Source organism: Aquila chrysaetos, chromosome 2 (genome assembly GCF_900496995.4).
Source record: "Aquila chrysaetos chrysaetos chromosome 2, bAquChr1.4, whole genome shotgun sequence".
NCBI classification, from domain to species: Eukaryota; Metazoa; Chordata; class Aves; order Accipitriformes; family Accipitridae; genus Aquila; species Aquila chrysaetos.
In genome coordinates, this window is record NC_044005.1 from 57,288,924 (window position 1) to 57,307,543 (window position 18,620).

Sequence of the window (18,620 nt, forward strand, 5' to 3'; positions counted from 1 at the left end):
TGTTCTGTCTGTCCAGCTGTCAGAAGAAGCAAACTGAAGCTGCTGAAGCCAAAATCAGCCTTTCACCTTGGACCCAGCTCTACTCTCCAGCAGAATGCTTACCAACAGCCTACAATGTCATTTTACAGAGTTTGCCCCCTCCTTAGCGTGATGGGATGTCACATGGACTTGAGCTTTCATCTGTAATCTTCCTCAATCTGAAACTGTGGTGTTTGACTCTGCAGAGGCACAGTCCAATACCATGACAGCCAAACCAAAATCTTCCTGACTGAAGTTTTCTTACCATTGGGTAAACCTGTGGCAAAACAGGCTCCTCCACGAACCCTGTGACTTCTGAGGAACTGTCGGAATTTGGATTCTACAGGTGCGTGAGCTTCTCAGGACTGTCTGAAAGCAAAAAACATGGAAAGGGGTTTTTTTTGTTCTTTATCTCACAGTAAGGAGACTTAAATTTTAGGGAGTAAAATTCATACACTTTTTAAATCAAATGGAGCTTCAATAGTAACTTAATGGAGCCATGTTTACCCCAGAGTCTGTTCCAAACTTCATTGTTACCACTGGAAAAACTACATCGTATGTGTTTCAGTTCTTGTGTCTATGAAGTAGGAACAATAATATTTAGACGTCCTTAATAGGACTATCTCAAATCTAATTGGTAACTTTGGGTACTCTGAGTATTAACTATTATTTTATTATTACTTTATTATTGCAAAATGATAGTTGCTAGTGCAAACAAAACTTTCTTCATATAACCTATTGAGTCCATCACTTGCAATGGATTCTTTGGTGTAAGACAAAACACAAGGAGCTGTAACTTTAGCATGCTTGTTATAGAAGCAAGCATGCTTGAAATAGAAATAATTGGGATATCAATGGTAACAGAAACAATAGCAGTAGACTAGCATCAGATTACCAAATTGTTTTCAGTAGTGAAATCCTGAACACTGTATGTAGTGAACTGGATGCTTACAGAACAGAGGATAAGCCAATATAAAAAAAATTTGTTTAAATGGTGACCGTTGTGCTGATTACACTAAAAATCCATTTTGGGTGCCGAGCTCGCTTCAGTCTGCTTAATTTTGATGTGTTGCTTTTGACTCAAGTCATTCCCAGGTAGAGATCAAGTTGTGCTGTTAAGGAGTGGCAGAAATGAAACCCTGGCTTCTTTAGATCTGCGTCCCATTCTTCATCCTTTCCCGGTGTCCACAGCTCTGGCTCCCTGCCCGTCATCAATCTTCCCTTCCCCCAGCGCCCACAGCTCCCTCCTCCTGCCTCCCAGCTACCAGCTGGGTGAGAACCAAGGGGATGTGGCTGCTTTTGAGCTAGGCATGTGCTGGCTGCCAGCAAACTAAACATAATAAATAACCTTTGAGCTCGGGCAACAGCCTTTTAGTCACGGTAATAATTTGAAGGAACTAGTCTTTCCTTTACTGAGCTGTTACGTTTCATGAAACTTGGAGGAATTTCATAGCCTGAAGTTTTCTATTTCTGCATCAAATGTAACTGAAATGAACTCATAGGTTCAAAAGTTATTAGAGAGGGTCTGACAAGATGAGTAGGCAAACAGCGTACCACCTAAGCCCTGCTTCCTGAGGCTTACAATCACAGAGAAATACCCTTTGACGATATAATAGATACAATTCCCAGTAGTTTGTAAATAAAGTTTGAGGATGGAAAGTCTGGGCAATATGCAAAATATTGGTCTCCGGAGTTTCCATACCATTTACAACATTCAAGGGAAATCTCCAAAGCATCACGGCAGGAAAATCTGCCGTTGTTTTGATTTATTGGGATTAATACAGAAACTAGTAGAGACCGGGTTCTCATTTCAGGAGCCAGAACATGAGTCTTTGTTAAATGTCTCTGCTGCAGCAGCTAGGCATCATTTCCCAAACATATAAAATTGTAGTTCGTTATCAGAACCTGTGGGAGGTTATTTGTAAATTAACAATTCATATGTCATACTATACAACCCTACTGAATGAAAGATTTTCACTGCCTTTAAGACTTCCTGCATATGAAAGATCTACTTGAACACCCACAGGTGAGAATCATATGCTGTGTATGTATGAGTGTATTTTCTGCCTTTATTAAGTGCATTCTTTTTTTCACATTTCCAACATCCTAGACACTATCCGACTTAAATTCAGATACAAAAAGAACTGGTTTTGGCACAGTGCAAGTAACTTGATACCTGTTGTAAAGTCTGATAAAATTGCATACTTTCTTTTGTGTGTAATCTCTTTTCCTTGATATCACTTAAATATTGATACCACATGTCATCCTTATCCCTCACAGAAAACATTGAAAGGGGGAGGTGTGGAAAGCCAAACATCAAATTCACCTTGATAAGACTTTGATGGAAAGAAGACAAAGACATAAGCTGAACTCAGTGGCATTACAAATTGATTTATTTCTGTGTATCAATAATTCAGATTTCATTGAAGGTATGTCAGGTCACTGAAATGGTAAAAAAAAACATCTAGTGTCAAAAAGATGTTTAAGAAGAACTTAACACCTGAAAGCAATCTGGTGGTCATACCAATTCTGGATGAACTGAAAATGGAGGAATAAATTTGGCAAATTACTGATGAGCAAACAATGTGCAGTGATTATAGCTCGTATTGGTCAGGCAGCAGGGCACGTAATACACTTTCACAGAGAAAGGAGGTAATAGAGAAGTTCTGCACATCTCTATGAGAAACAACATTGAAAATAAAAGATGGAGGAAAGCCCCAGAATATGAGGAATTTGATTTCCCAGCTCAATCTGGTCACGCATAAAAAGCAGACTGAAGTGCTGTGCCATGACCACTGCGGAGCTTTCAGCAGGCCAAATGCTGTAAAATGCCCCTCAGGAGCTCTTTCCTACATACAGAAGCTATATGGACTTAATTCAAGCGATATTAACTAAACAAGTTCAATTTTTGTGTGTGGTTTCTCTTATATTGACTTAAAACTATTTTTATCTGTTTGGTTTATGACTATACATTTAGACCGCAAGCACGAATTAAGTTTGCAAACAGTTGCTCCAGAGTTGTTACTACTCCCCAGCCCTTCATCGCTCACCTTTTGCAAAAGGCCATTTCCACCCACAGCTCTGCCAGCCTGCTCCAGAACGGGTCCCTCGGTGCCAACGAGGCTGGTGAACAACCGCCAGTGAAGCGTCCAGGGGGACGAGCCAAGGAGCACCTACACAACAGATGTGGGTGCAGTAACCTGCTGCTGGATGGTGGCAAGCAACGGGACGTCGTATCTTCATCTGTTCCAGCTATGTTGGGAAGGAAATGGCAGTCTCCTGCCCTGCTGACGGCTAAACCAGTACAGACAGATCTAAACCATGCTAAAACCTTCCCTGCGCACAGCCTTTTGTGCTGTACTTGCTATATTGATTTGGAAATCGATACCGCTAACCTGGTAACCCCCTTGCGCAAACATATTTACAGCATTCTAAAGGGTTTTTTTTTTCCCCTGATGTGATATTCCTATTGATTTGTCTCTAATACAATAAATTATTTTATCATAATCTACAGCAGGAAGTTGTGTTGCATCCTGAGCCAATATATAAGCACAAAAGAAGATAAGTATCTTATCTACGTCTTTTCTTTATCATCTCACAAGACCATTTTAATTTAATCTTATCTAATTATACTGTAATGTAAAATAGTGCAATTTTTAAGTAGTTCTAGAAGGCTTTTATTAGCCTAATGCAGCAAAAGGAACACCAAATAACTACTGAGCAGGGCCAAATGAAGCTGCAACATAGCTGGGAGGGACGGGCTGTAAGTTATCGTGTTGTTCCCATGCTAGGTGGCATGGAGTGTGCCACACTGAGGGGTACGAATAGCCCCCGACTGTAGCCAGGTCTCCTGAATGCCCTTTTGTGGCATTTGAAAGGATACAACTTGAAACCAAGTAAACAGCAGAATAAATGGATAACTTCTGATATTAAAATCCTTCAGTCCCAACATTGTATTTATTACACAATATATTTCTAGTTGATGCTCCTTATTTAAAAAAAAATCTTCCTTGAGAAACCTACCCAGAATTCATTACTATAATTCATTACTATATGCAAATATATATTGAATGCATAAATATATAACACAAAATTATCTTCTTCTAACCATAAGATTCCATTAACGGGGTAAGGTCGCTTCCTGCTTTGATTCTTCTATCTGTACATTTGCTTTGTGGGCGTGCTTTATAGCAGTATTACATGTTACCAGTTTTACAACTGGTGAGTTATTGCCCGAAGTGTAACCTGCAGGTGCAGTTTAGCACCATGCCTTCTGTGTGTTTATGTACCGTCATAAGGCTCTGCTCTTCCCTTTCAGTTTGCCTGAAACACGAAGTCCTCAGAACTTGCTGTCCTGTGGAGTGGAGTGAGCTGTAAAGCTATATACACGCACAACAGACCTGCAGAACCAATACTTGCAGGCAAGTAATGCATATTCAAGTACTTGCCAGTGCCTATGGGCACATGGTGGGCAAGTAATCCCATACTGTGGCTGTCAGCCACCCAAGTCCCTAATAGGGTAAGAACTGAACAACAGCCTTCCCAAAGGCAGCATCAGAGTTAGAGACTTCAGAAGTGGCTTAATACTTGGTAGAAGCTCCACCTAAGCACTCTACTCATCTTAGGAACGCAAATATTTTGCAGCACTCTGATTCTGGTAGGAGCTTCCTTCTTTGTAATCTTATAACAAATCCAAATCCAATCATTTTATCCTGTGGGACAATTTCTGCATGAAAGCAGCAAACTCAGATATCTTTCTTAGAGGATTTGAGGCTTAAATCATTCTGAAAGCTCCACTGTAATTAATATAAAAAAAGAAAGAGCCTGCTAATATAAAAAATAGCAAGCCCAGGATATGCAGGCAAGAAGCTTAATTTCTTGATTTAAATAATTTAGATATAGCATTAAAAAAAATTTAGACAAGACATAAGAAAGATCGTACATTAAGACATGAATCTATCTACTTTCTCGAGCCAAGGTTCAGTTTACTGGAATAAAAACATTTTGACAGACAGTTACCAAAAAGAGGTGGCAGGAGCTGATATCCTTTTAATGATGGTATATTGCATAAGGGTATCCCAGAGTAGAGGCAAATTCTGGGACTGCACTCTGACAGCCATAATAATTATTTAATCCTGCTGGAGTTAATGGGTTTACTGCTACCCTTCCCTGTTTTTCCTGTAGAATAACCTTGCGTAACAGAGTTTAATGGAAAACATACATGTCTTCCCAGCTCAGGAATCAGAAACTCATGAGAAGGACCCTGAAGACAAACTAGCCCTGAAACAAAAAACAGTGCTTCCTGCTAGAAGTCAGGACACAAAGAAAACTTGACCTACACCCTGTCACGGAAAAGGTTTGACAAGACATGACTCCATACCATTCAGCAGCTCAAAACAACTGGACCATTTGGTACTCTGGGTGGACAGGCTGCAGTAAATCCCACTGTTGCTGCGCTCCCTTGCATAGTAGAGGCCACCTTGCACCGTCATCCTTGTTGATAGAAAATAAGGGAGTGGTATATCCCTTTTTTTCAAAACAGATGATCTCAACTCCTGGCATAGAGCATTTGATGTGCATTTCTCACTACCCTGAGTTCAAGTGGATTAACGTGTGGCTGTGCTGTACCAGCGATCACAAACTGTGAGCCTTCACATTATCTCAGCAAGATGCCTATCTGCTACCGCTACTGCATTTATGCAGAAAATGAGGGAATGCTCAGCAGCTGGTCCAAGGTGTGTCCCTGACAGACATAAATACCTTGTAGCCACACATACTGTGCTAAATCGGTACAGGGAGTGACATGCCCCAGAAGAGCTAAACAAGCCCAATGCTCAGAGTATCAAATTTGAGCACAAGCTTTGCCATTCCTTGAAAGAAGTCCCATTGGAGGTAGGGTTTGACAGGAAGATAATCTGTCTTTTAACTAACAGACTTAAGGTGTTGTATGAGAGCCAGTTGTGACTTCCAGAAATTTAGCATGAAATCCAGAGAATAAGGAATTTGTTGTCTCTATTGATTTTTGAACCAATGTAGCACCTAAGCTGTGTGTAGACATATTTTTAGAATGGTTTCAACCTTTGCATAGTCCCCCTATTATCAGTTGCAATTACATGGCAAAATTAACCACTTTAGTCTCATACTAAGAATGCTACTTTTGTTATGTTTATTACATTATCCTATATACTGATAATAATCATACCTACTCTTGCTTTTTTTGTACTGGTGTTTTCCCTTAAATGTACTTGTGTCATTTAAAAAAAATCAATAGCTGTATTATCTTCAGATTGCCTAACCTATTGTGGCACTGTAAGAAACTAGGTGTTGGAAATAAAATGTTAAGCCACCCAAAGCCACTGCAGTTAATCAAATTTAACACCTGACTAAACTGGGCTCACTCAGATCTTTTGGTAGGATTGGGAATAAACAATCCTGCTCAAGTAATTCTGTTGTATTACATGAGAGCCCATTAATAGCTGCAGTTTCTATTAAAGCTGGATGTAATTCTAGAAGCCAAAGGCCCTGTTCAAGTTTAGGAATAGTTTGTACCTCTCATTTCTCTGGTACAGCAGGTCTTGGAAGGGCCTACCATTTACTTTTCTGTGACCTACAGACAGACTGTTGATCATAAATCTATTTGCTTTTAATTAATATATCATCGTGAGAAGCATATGAGAGGAGATTGCAGAGAGTATGCTCTGCTGGTCGACCTCCATAGTGATGCCATAGCACTGAGTTGCTTTTTATTTATTCTCTTGAACCTGTAATGAGAATGTACATACTCTACCACAAGTAAAGTGTTAACTTTTGTTGTAGTTATCCATATTTCCACCACCAAACTGATGTGAAAACTCAGCTTTTGTGTTGCCTGAATAACATAATCCCCCCAAACAACTGACACTTGAAATGGAACAAAACCCCTCACCTCTGAAGAGCAAGCAGAGAGCAGAGTGTTAAGGCAGGGCAGGCATCAGTGTGGAGAGCCAGGTGTTCTTTGAAACAGAGTGGGATTAGAGACAGATTCCCAGAGTCAAGACGAGTACAGCAAGGAAAGGGGACAGGAGCTCAAGGATGTCCTACTGCATTTTACTTTAAGAGGTATGCTTTTTTCTTTGTGGCAATGCTTGAACTTGACGTTTCTCTCTTAAAAGGAACAGCCTTTTCTTGTCTTCTGTGGCTTAGCATAACAAAGGAACAGGCTTTTAATGGTAGCTTGCTTTTCTTTGGCTTTCAGACAAGGGAAAAATTCTGATTTCCTAAGAATATATATTTTACCCATAGAAAAATGGTCTTTTTATCTTCCTGGATCCTTTTTGATCCCTCCACATAATTTTCTTAAGTTCCCATGCTTTTCTTACCTTCACTCTGTGAAGATATGCCCTTGGATCTTCCCAGCACATATGCAACTGTGTGTACCTGAGCCTTTGTCACTGCTGGGGACATTATGGTGGTCACAACCACTGCTTCCTGTACGAAGTTTTACACTGACTACACTGTTCCAGTGCTCATACTTTTAAGATCCCCTCTATCAGTTCCCCCTTTCATAGGACTCATGGGTAATCCCCAGCAATTTAGCGTCCCTGCAGCAATGCCTTTACCCAGAGCAAGCTGTCTGGAACAAGACAGACCTTCCTGCAGGGAAAGTGTCAGGAATTTCGAAATTCCTTCTCCTTCCTGTTACTGAGCAAATCTAACAACCTCTCCTTTGACAGAGGGTCCTAAAAAAACACAGCTTCCGTAATTGCTGAAGGACAGATGCAGATTACTGGGGGAAACGGGTTAAACAAGGGATAATACACTTCCAGAGCCTCTTTATTCCACAGAGAATGCTGACCAGGAGCATACACAGTAGATGGACAACATCCTGGGGAGATCACAGGAAAAATCCTGTTGCTGAGAAACAATATGCTTCAAGAAAAACAGAAAGGCAGATAGGTGCATCTGTTATCAATCAGCTCCTTAGACAACAAGTTTAGGAGTCGTGGAGCAAAAGCAACAAGCCTTCCCTGAGGCTCAAATTCCTCCTTGGAATTTCTCAAACATCCATGGCTGCAGAGCTGTAATTCCTGGTCCGCTCTGCCAACAGCAGCTATTGCCAACCTCTTTACGAGCCGGGAAACCAGCAAAACTGTGACTACCTGTACAGAAACCATACTGGCTTAGCAGTACATGAACAGGTTTAGCCCATTAATCAATCTAACAAAACAACAAAGTGTTGATCGATTCCCGATCACGTACGTACTCAGGCATTGACTTTTGTTTGTTTGCTTTCAATAAGCATATTTAAATTACAAAATTAACTTCCTGCAAAGTTGTCTATAGTACCAATTCAGCTTTTCTCCCTAAGAATGTAAAACTGCAGAGTACATTACCACTACACTGACTGCTTATATACTAATGTTAAAAGCAATCAAACCCCAGCAGTTTCCTTATCATAAGAATGGGTTTGTTTTGCAATGATAATGCTGACTGAATAGCAAAAGTTTCTGTAAAAACATTTGTATTTAAAGCTTGAGCACATGTCCTTGTCCAACACCCTAGTCCTTAGGGCCCTCAGTTCTGGCTCCCCGCTCCCTCCTCATTCCTAGCTGCCCCAGGTATCCATGCACCTCATCCCTAACTCCAGGCAGCCCAATCTGCCTTGCCCTTTACTTGTCCTTCTGGACTTACTGCAGGCAACGTGGTTCTCACCGCTCTAGCCCCCTGCTCCCCTGGCAGTTCTTGCAAGGAGAGCGGGGCCTGAAGTGATGAACTCCTGGGAGGGGGGAGAGAAGGGGAGGGAACCTCAGGGAGAATGTTCTGGCCATATAGAGAGTGCATCCACATCAGTATTTTGGTTTGGAAGATCTTTTGTTCTGCAGATCCATTCCAGAGGTGTGCATTGTGATCATGTGTGTGGCAGCAAGAGGAGGACCCTCCAGAGGTACCCTGCATCCGTGCTGGATGTTCGCTTTGCTTCCAAAGGGTGTTCTTGTGCTCCTGGATATTTTGAAACCCTCCCTCAGCCTCTGGGCTCTGACCTCAAACCGAGGAGAATTCAGTAATCAATGTAGTTAATTTGAAACTGATTATTGTTTCTAAGGTCCATAATGGGAAAACTGACTATCAGCGAACAGCCCTCCTGAGAACAAAACTCTACAGGGATCTAATGGTTCCCTTAACCACACAATGCCGTAGTAACTGACAGGATGTTTGCCTCCTCAACCTGCCAATCTACTGCCGTGCTTTCCCTATTGCTTAAAGCACACCTCACAAAACCTGAACTAAAAGTATGCAACAGTTACACCAGCATGCATATGTCACTCAGACTAGGCTTAATAGGATGTGTCACTTGTCAATTTTAAGTAACTCATCCAAATTTACCTTGCATTTGCTAAGACAAGTATTGAATCTCTTCTTTTTGGTTTCTGCATTTGGGAAGCAAAGGCTAAGTTTCACTATCCATGCTTCAATAAAAAACAGTCAAAGAAAAATGTTTCTTTTAAGTACTGCATATCTTCCTTGATCAGCCAAGGTTTACATCATGGACAAATATGCCTATTTGTATTCAGAGGATGCAGACTCAGGATGCGTCCAACCTATTTCCCTACCACAACCTCGTCATCCCCCGCTTCAGATCCCTCTGTTCCCCAGGCACCACCCTGATTCATAATCTCAAGAAAGTAGGAGATGCTTGATGATCTTGCAGACCTGCATGACAACTGTTTTCACTGTGGATTTTCCAACCCAATTGATTGCCCACTATCTGGTAAGCAGGCTAGCGTTGCTAACTTCTACAGCGTGACTGTCGTTTGCTTATCTGTCATCAGAGTGGCTCTCGCTCTGGTGTCTCTTTGATGAAGGCCAGGGCCAGTACCTCTTCAGCATATGTGGCTTTCTTCACTCTGAATTTCTTCATCCACTGCTAGTCACCCAAAACCTGCAACGCACAATTTCACATTCTTGTGTGGTTTTTTAGGCCCAGAAACATTGGTCCATAGTGCAAAGTTATTTTTTCCTCCTCCCCAAAATTTCATCATTTTTGTCCCATCACTAATCACCATTTTAGAAGGACTTCCTTCAGTTCCACATATATGAAAGATATGCAAACCAGAACTGTAAGGTACATAACCTTTTACAGATCTCATGCTGATGGCAGAGAGAAAAGAGCAAAGTATGGATTTTTGTTTAAAATAAAAGAAAACCTGTATTTTAGAAAACACTGTGCAATGGAGAATTGTGGGAAACTGATTCTAATACCGTGACACTGGAAAAATCCTGCACTGAGGAGTGCAGTGCAAGTTAGCACACGGAGACCTCCTCACATTTTGGTGTGGCTCCACCCAATACAGCCACACTGGGTGAAACTGGGTTGTGTCAGGCTGTATGACTGTACTCCGATGTTGCCGTGTCAGCTGTTGTAGGCTGACAGCATACTTTCTCGTGTAGTCATATCTTTAACCCTTGGGATTGTCAGTTAACTCTGCGTTGACTTGCAGTCTAGAGAACTAGCTCAGATGCAGACATCAGTACTGCAGACATCTAAAGTTAAATAATACAAATTCCAGTGGTAATGCTGTAAAGATGGAAGACAAATGCTCTCAGGTCAATGTTCAGCAGGGGTCTTTGTTGCCATTCTTTAAAAATTTTCTAAGAAACTTACTAATACTTTCTCTCCAGTAAAAACGCATCAATCTTTCAATCCCTGAAAAAGAAAGGCATGCTTTTATGCAGCCGTTTCATGCAGCATTCATGCAAAATTCTTAGCAGTTTAAAGAAATTATATTAATAAAATAAACTATTCCATAGATTATGATTTATTGTAACATAGTTTGTAGTGTTCCTGAAAATGTGTAATAAAACTGTTAATGTTGCTGCACAGGCAATTCAGTTCTCGGCTCGCTCTTCCCCAGACTGGCCATACAGTTTTACTGTCACCCTTATGCTACTCTCCCAGTAGAACAAGTAGACCCTTTGGTGTGCCTAGAAAATTTAATGAATCCTTGTCTAAAATAGGTCGGGTGATTCATGCCCTAAACCTACCTGTTCTTCCACGTTGACCATCAAGGGAAGCCCTGGGTGACACATCTTACTTATCAACATCTGCATTGCACATGGAAAAGTTAAATGAGATTAATTTCTGTGGTGGTGTCTGTAATCACTTCAGACATTTCATAGCAAAAATGAAACACATGACACCTTCCAAAGAGCTGAAATACATGGTTTTTGAAAGCTGAGAAAGGACTTGAAAGTTCTTTGACCAAAGGAAAATATCGATCAGCCTTTTCACGAATCTTTTTGCCATGGAGCCATTAACGTCTTAGAACTATCCACAAAGTAAATGCACACAAACACAGTTGAGAAGAACACACCATCAGGGAAAGGTGCAGGGATCTGGAGCAGATAATCTGAGGCAGAGGAAAAAGATAGAACCTGGACAGAACTTACTGAGGGTCTCTATAAAGAATATTTTCTAGTTTCTGCATAAAATTCAACATGGAAAGTTTCGCAAACTGAAACATATCCCATTCTAGGCTAGAAAATGAAACTGAGAAAACAGTAAAACTTTATCACTCTAGCAGTCATGACAAATGACATAGTGTTAGCATGCTGAATTACATTATTTTCCTGACATATACAGACCTGGATACAAAGAAAGATAAATAAATTCTTAGATTACCTGTCTAAATCTTGCCATTTCCCTTATAAAACTAGAGATTGAAGAGATTGTCTGAGTTAACTTCTTGCTCTAAATCACAGAAAAGAAATCTGAAATAATGTTTGTACATGATGCTTTACAATTTGAAGAACTAATTTGAAGTTATTAACCTCTTGTACCCCAACTATGTCGGGTGACTATGAGTCAAGAAAATCAGTACCATCTCCTACCATTGTTTATATATGTCACCCTTACTACAAGGAACAAGTTTCCTTGTTGGGGGCAAGTTTGGATATAGAGTATCCTGATCAGAAGAGTTCTTCAGGTGAAAAGCCGTGAACACCTTGCTGAAATATGAATTAGAGACACCAGAGAGATGGTAGGTAGGAGAAGAAAAGAGATTTTTTTTTTAATGTACAATCAAGTTATGTTATATGTTGCAAGTACTAAGTTAAAAAAAAAATCAAATTATTATGATTAAACTGATTGTATTGCTTAAGATGTGCTTTTTTTCGTACCCAGGCAGCATATATTCTATAATTGCACACAGAATGAATCACTAGTAAGAGATACTCTGTTGATCAAATGACAAAAAGACTCCTGCACTTGCAATTAGCAATGAGTGTATAAAAGTTCAATGTGTCTTCTACCACAGTTGGCTTAGCCAGTGCACAAATTCAAAGCTGCAATCAAAGGCAGTTGTGCAATTTAGACCTTAGCTAGTATTTTGAAAACGTAAGAGGGAGGGGTAGTATTAAACTACTAAAGAAATATTTATGAAAAGTAAGGGCACAAAGTACACTCTGGTTTAATCAAGGACTACTGATCCATAGCAAAACCAGAAAGGAGTGCAGTCACGAAAAACTGGCACTTTTTGCCAGCACCTTGTTGGAAGTTATGATCATCTCCACTTATGTACCACTCTGTGTAAAAGCTTTGCCTTCCAGTCTCCGAAACAGCTAGATTAGTTTTTCATATCATCCAAAAATATGCCCTCTGTCACGATTTATCCTAGAGCAACTTTCAGAAATGAGTCACGACCTTTCTTTAAAGGTTTTATTTTTGAAATGCTGACACCAGCTCAGCTGTAGCATTGTCAACAGGGAATGCTAGTACAGAGGGACTTAAATGACGCTGTCATGTAGAGTAGAATAAATTATTTCAATTGTAAACGAGCTAATTATACATTAAATCTGGTATCTACTCCTCTTTGTTATAAGAAAGCTTTTTTCTGCTATGGATGAAATATAGCAGTGTGCATAAAGCCATATAAAGAGCTACTTTGTTTTTATCATATCAATATCGCTCAGTGTCTCATTTTAAGATTTGTGTCTATTCATGTGATAGCCTCCTGTTTTCTTTTGGCTTCAGTTTCAGAGTTTTAAAATTTTGAATGTACACACTGACAAATACCCCAGAGGTCAAATCCCAATTTATTAATGACTGAAATCTCATTTTTTTTGAACAAATCTCATTAGTTTAAGACCTAACGGGTGATTTTTTTATGCTTAGGCTTATTAAAATTGATAATAATACAATCAATGTAAATCCCGTCTATATATAAATGAGCAATTAGAAACAATGTAAGCAATTACAAGCTATATAAATATTTTTTTCATTACTTTTGTGATAAATACGATGGAATTTTCCCTGCGGAAGCTTGATTATAAATCAATCACAATCAGATGTCCCTGCAGAAGTGACCAGTATACAGAGGAGACAGCCTGGCTTTCTTCAATCAAGTCAATAAGGAATGAACGTGCTTTACCTCCAAGACAGACTAAATGAAAGCAAGAGAAATAATGTTTTAAACTGAATTTTGGATACACCTATGCACTCTTGGGACAAACATGGCTTTCAGTGTTTCAGTGTTGTCTCCCCGAGAATCCTTTTAGCTTTGACCACAGGCCTTGTATATGGGCTTATAAAAAAAGGGGTGCACCTTTGTTTACTCTGTGTAAATAAAACTCCCCCGTGTGGTTTACACCCCATCCTTCCCAGGTTGGTTCCTTCAGATAAAGTTTTCTATACAGTCCAGTTTGGGTATTTGAAAAGATGAAGCATTGTCTTTTCCTTAAAGTACAAAAAAAATTTGCATTTTTTTTCTGAAACAAATAATCTGTTTTCCCTTTGCCTACTGCACCTTTCTTGGTTTAGCTGCTTATCAGAAGATAATGGAGAGGTCTCAGATATGAATTCTTAACAATCTACATCAAGGAAATGAGACAGAAACTTTAATAAAAAACTCCTATGTGTTCATTCAGTATTTAACTACAGTACATGTCAATGCAATGAAATAATTTAACTAAAATATCTACTTTTTTGTAATGTTTCTCTTGTTCTCTCACCGTGGGCAGATGGAGGGGAGAGGGGTAGAACAGATACAACCTGAATTCCTATTGTAAAAATAAGCAGAATAAAATTTTCTTTTGACAAAAAAATTATAAATAAGAACAAAGGGCACAGTTCATTTTCCTCCCTCGAACCCCTCTCTGAAGGTCGGTTCTGATTCTCCTGTATCCCAGTGACAGATGACAATAGATAATACTTTAAATTACCTTTTCTTCCTCTCAAAGGAGCTAAGAGGAATCTGCCTTTCTCATTCCGTCATGCATGCTAGAACTTCTGTAGATGAGTATCTTCATAGATTTGTGTACTTCTACCAACTTCAAATTTAGTTTAAAAGTTAAATGCATAAATGTTTGCAGGAGCAAGGCCTTTTTTTGCATATTGACTTCCTTTAGACTGGACTAAAATGACCGATATGACCAGGGGTGTTTGGAGATTGTGAAAGGGGAGAAAGTATGAGTTTTGCTTATATATGTGTAAGATTTCTATTGACTGACAGCTCTGTTTTCAAGTGCCACAAGAAGACTGGGGTCATAAGGAAAGCTGTTGGTTTGCCTCATTTAGTAAGGCAATCTTGGATGTTTTTAGGATCAGAAAAGGTAATTTTCTTGCTTTGTATTAGTGACTGCAAATCAACGTTGCTTCAAAGATACAACTGATGCCATAGGGCAGAATACGGGATGTTTTAAGTGAGTATTTTCATTTTCAGGAACACAAGTGCAAAACATCTCAAGCAGCAGTTTCCATGTACTTTTTAATTATCCAAATGTAGGGATTGACACAAGTTTTTAGAACACTGAAAAAATAACATCAGTAAAGAAAAAAGCAGGATTACCCAATTCTCCTTCTTCAGTCCCTCTTTGAAGATCACCTGTAACTAGTTTAGTATATGGTTGAATAATACCATATATTTAGTAAATTAGGTACAAATAGAAAGTGAAGTAGAAGGTTAACTACAACTAAGCTAAAAGCATTTATAAGTAATCTTCATAGATAAAGACAAAACATTCACATTGTAATCCTTACATTGTGAATTACATTTGTTATTGCATTCAGTGCATTTTATTAATTAATCAAATGCATATGAAAAAGTGTATAGGCATGATTGTCATTGCCTAACAAAAAGGAGTTGACACTAATGACAGAAGAGGGCTACAACAGATATAAAACAATTTGGTTAGGTCAAAATTGATTTGGGGAAAGATGGTAAGAGCTTCTACTCCAAAAGTAAACAATATTCTCAATTTCAAAAGGACAAGCTTTGATAAACAGGGGAACTTGTGAAGTCAGGGACTGAGGAATTCAAATATTGAGGATAATATAATTATTTTAAGTGAAAAGGATAAAAGTATGTGGACTTTGTGTCTCAAGAAAGCAGAGAAAGTTCTACTGAGGAGAGCTAGTTGAATAAATAACCACAAGCAAAAACCAAAACATTTACAAAATGGCAAAGAGGATTAAGAACAAAGGAAATGTTATCTGAGGGATCAAGAAAAGGAAGGACAAAGTGAGAACTGCCAAAAGTCAAGCTGAGATAGACTTCCAAAAAGATATGAAAAGCAAACAACGAAAAAGATTTTTCATCCCCATAAACAAAGGACAATAAAGAAAGGACTGTAGTGCTATGGACTATGAAATGGAGAGAGATGGAAGATAATCTTGGCAAAAGATAAATTGCACTTCACTATTGATCTGAAACGAATACTTTGCTTCGGTTTTTAATGAGTACAATGACTGATCATGGGAGCAAAGACAGTTTAGATAATGGCAGGAGTGTGTGGAAAAGCATCGTTCAGAACAAAGGTAGAGCAGGAGTCAAGAAAATGAATGCAGCCTGTTCAAGAGACCGCATCTTCTCCACCCTATTCCTGAAAGGAACCAGCATGTGAGCTCATGGGTCTCTGCCAGGTGAATGGAGAGGCGCAAATTTCACATCTATCACCGAAAAGGTGGTTAATTCCAGCGATGGTGTTTTTATAGCCCATCACTGTGACACCCAGGCCTGCAGAACACACATAAACTAGTAGCAATTACAATTTAGGCCAAAATTCAAATTCCTGGCCTTTTAATTCACCTTTTCCAAACGTAATTGAGTGATTATTCTATTTGCCAAATATTTGCCGCTGGGTATGTAAGCTAAACTTTGAGAAGCTTCAGTAATTTCACATTTTTAATAAGACATAATATACACTGTCCAAGTATTAAATGTATGCTACTTCTACTATTATGCTTTAAAGCACACAGAATTTTACAAGACTTAATTAATAGTCCAAATTTCCTTTTTTTTGGTCAGCAATTGTCATTTGCCAGGAGATAAACTGCATGGCAGTACTACACTTAGAACTATCAGTCAGATCTGAACTAACTGCAGAGGAAACCATAATGGCATCCTGAAAAGGATTTCACAGAAGGACAATTCTTTGTATTACTTTCCTCATTTAATTTAGAAGGGTATTTGCTGGTTATAGACAATAAATTCATTTATTCAGTAGGAAATAACCATATGAAGTGCTTGCAATCACTATTTTGAGCTAAAGATAGCTCAAGTTACTGAAAGATCATTGCTGCTTGTTACTATAATGACACAATTTAGAATTTCTATCGTGTAGAAGAACAGCCCAGATTTGCTGAGAAATTCTGTTCCATGACTTTTGAGTCTCTGAACTGTGAAGTTGGCTGCAGTTGCTGTCCTTTCCATAAGCAGAAATCTAAGAAGCGGGGCAAGTAAATCAGAATGGGAATGGAGGAGCAGGGCCAGGTTGGCAAGATTAGAGATGAGTGCTTTTGTTTTTAAAAGCAGGGGAAAAAATGCCTTTAAAGTCATCCATTCTCTGTGCCTACACTGGCTCTGCAGCAACTTGCTTTTCTGTTCTTTTTGTAGCAACCATCGGAACAATTGAGGAAGACAGCACAAGTGCTCCTCCTCACAGCACACTACAGTTTTTGCTTCTCACAGTCACATACCAGGGTTGCATAGAATTAGCGTAACATAACCTTTACATAAATATTAACAATGAATGTTCTCCTTCACAAAGAGCGAGCACGATTCTTTGCTGCCTGTTGGGTGGGGAGGGCTGGTAAAGGCGGCTTTATTCCATATTTGAATCTTCATTTTTCTTGGCAATGCCTCTCATGTAAGTTGGCGGCTCTAAATTACTTTGCTGCCACAGCCCCCTATGGATCATTGCAGCAGCTCAAAATAGCTGTTCAAAGTGAGGAAACCTCTACACAAGGAGTATTCCCAAGGGAGAAATTTCAAGAACTCTACAGCCCCTTTGTGCTACTGGGAAAGTATAAAGAGACTGGATAAGAATACAGAATTCATCATTGTCCTTTCCGTACAATAAAACATTTATACTTTCTCATCTTTCTTTCTGGACTTGATTATTTGTTGACACCAAGCTTGCCCTATTCAAGTATATGGGTAAGAGCAAAGATTGCTTCACGCAATCTCTGTCAGCTCTGTGTTCTGCAGCTGGTTTAGCAATGAAAATGGGGAGCAGCTTCAGCACCATAGAGGCTTGCATCCCGTTTCTGACTGCCCCAAAGCTCTAGTTTGGCACACAGGAACTCTGACCTGCTGCGACTGTTGGGCTTGGTTGCACACCTAACATAAAAAAATGCAAAAAGGATTTGATATAGTTAGAACAGTTTTTTACTACATAGAATTTCCTCCTGCACACAGGGTAATGTACCTGGCCAATTACGGCCTGTTGTGCCAGCAGATTACTACAAAGGAACGAGATCATAAACAATTTTTGGCCCTGTGTCTCGCAATCATATGATGATATCTGAGCCCTCCCGTCTTCCTGAGCCTTCCTTCCTCCAGATTCAAATGTCTGATTAATGTTATTAAATCAATTTAAAAACTGCTCTAGTTAAATTAGCACAGCCCCTTTGAATGGACATTTTCAAACCTGCTAGTCCTCTAGTCCTTCGGCTCCTGTTCTGCCCTTTATCTCTGCGTAATCTCAGTTGTAAACATGAATTCAGTGACCATCTTTCCAACGATGACTCACAGAACCACCCTCTAATCCACAACAATCTCCTTCTGTCCTTCCTGAAACCTCAGCCTCTCTCTCAGACAATACTTTGTTCATGTCTAGTTGTCAGTCAAGTTCAAAAAGAGATTTCAGTGTTTCCCTCCTCTACCTGTTTTGTGTGTATCTGTCAGCAATCCAGCCTCTCATGAAGGAAGGCCTGCAGCCTCCAGCATTAATATAAATCTCTTTTTAGGCGTTCATACCCATACTCTCTGGCTTCAAATATATTACACCACCCTGCTACTTTTCTATCACATCAGACAAAGTACTTGTCTTTGTTTTCAAATTCTTTCACTGTTTCATTTTACTCGGCGCTGAGATCATTTCCCTCCTCATGTCAGCTGGTGATACTGGGCTGTATTGTCCCTTGTCATACTGTCAAACAAGTACTTCACACCGTTTTGTAGGTTATCCTTCCCACCGAGAAGTTTCCCAGAAATAAAAAAGAATTTACTTCATTTTTTTGAATCTTGCCCTCCTCTGAAGTGTCTTAGAAACATTCTTATGGGCCATCGATGTGCCTTAAACCCAAGAGACTACAGCTAGTGGGTTAGGCCCACTCAGCCCGGTGC

General features: G+C 39.5%; 1 long non-coding RNA gene across 1 annotated transcript; it reads left to right on the forward strand.

Annotated features, from left to right (window-relative positions):
• The first annotated feature begins 11,830 nt into the window (after positions 1–11,830).
• On the forward strand, positions 11,831–14,498 carry LOC121233662. The gene is made up of 3 exons (XR_005933592.1): positions 11,831–12,035; positions 12,710–12,797; positions 13,316–14,498. It is a non-coding gene; the product is annotated as an uncharacterized LOC121233662 (long non-coding RNA).
• The last annotated feature ends 4,122 nt before the right edge of the window (positions 14,499–18,620 follow it).